This window comes from Cariama cristata, unplaced genomic scaffold, assembly GCF_000690535.1.
Source record: "Cariama cristata isolate BGI_N322 unplaced genomic scaffold, ASM69053v1 scaffold27869, whole genome shotgun sequence".
Lineage (NCBI taxonomy): Eukaryota > Metazoa > Chordata > Aves > Cariamiformes > Cariamidae > Cariama > Cariama cristata.
This window is the reverse complement of record NW_009637835.1, coordinates 3,813-5,271: the sequence shown is the minus strand read 5'-3', so window position 1 is coordinate 5,271 and position 1,459 is coordinate 3,813.

Sequence of the window (1,459 nt, the reverse complement as noted above, 5' to 3'; positions counted from 1 at the left end):
CCTTCGCCGCCGGAGAAACCTCAGCCACTGGTGCAGGTCCCCTCCATCACCCCCTCACAAGCCGCAGCACCCCTCCACAGCAAATCCAGCAGTGGGACCAGCAGGACCCCCCCACCCAAAGCACCCCACAGCCATTGACAGCACGGAAGGGGCACACGGGGTTTGGGCAGGCAGGTGAGATCCAGACGGAGCAGCCCCGATGCTGAGGCACCCCAACGCCCCGGCACGACCCTCCACGATTGCAAAAGAGAGAAACCAGCTCGACCGGGACAGCACGACGTGGGATGTTTACCTCTCCAGGAGGCAACACCCAGCTCGCCCACGTCTGGTTTCACCCTGACCTGCAGATCCACCAGCACCCGGAGCCGGGGAACCCAATCGGGGAGCCACAGCCCCGCACCCAGCCCCCTCCCGAGCCCTTTAGGAACACAGTTCCCCACTTTGTGAGGAGGGGGGAGAAGCAGGAGCACCCCCAGAAGCCTGGCAAATAGGACCTGCCTTCGCTTGCCTGGTGGGGAGCGGGATGCCCAGGAAGCATCAGAGGAACCAGGCGACACGAACCAGCCACCTGCAGGCAGTGCCATCGGAATTGCTCCCATCCCGGCACCCAAACACCACTTCTACGTATTTGTATATACAACGGTTTGATCTTGCCTTGACCACCAGCTCCTGGGCTTTGGTAGGGCTCTCCCAGCAGCCAAGCTGCACTTGAGCTCCTGAAATATTCCTTACTGGGAGGTTTAATATTTATTCTTTCTTCTGAGATTGTTTTTTCTCCTTTGGTACCCATAGCATCACTGGGGACACGCACTGCAGGAATTTCCCCTACCACACCCGCACCACGCTGCTCTTTACCCCCTCTACAACACACTCGCTTCTTGCTACAAAATCCCCTTTGCCTCCTGCCAGAAAAGCCCGGTCCTCAGGGTGCTGGCACCCCACGTCGAGCAGCACTGCGGTGGCACAGGGTCCCGCGTGGGCCAGGGTGATACATTTGTGATAACTAAGCCCAATGCTGCGATAAAACCCCATCCTCTTGCACAACACCTTCCTGCAGGGTAGAGGCCGGCTGCCTCCCCAGCATCACTTGCCAGTGCCCCGGGGAGGGAGGCACACGCGGGCACCCAGCCGGGGAGCGAAGGTGAGCCCGGGATGCCGCAGCGCTGGCAGCCACGCAGGACCCACTCCACCCGTGGCTCAGCTGGGGCATGCCTGGTGCAATAGCCTGGCTGCACCCCGAGGAGCCGGTGGTGCCTCCTCCGCAGACCGGTAGTGGGTTCCCTGGCTGGGTGGAGGATTGCAACACCTCAACTTTGCCCCAACTGCCCCTTGGTCCCCCCATGCCAGGGACTGGGCTGCGGGCTCTGCCCCCGGTCCCCATGCCAGGGTGGCAGCAGGTTCACGGGGTGTCCAGGCTGCTGCGTCTGCACCCTCCCACCCGGGAGCAATCCCTAGCGAG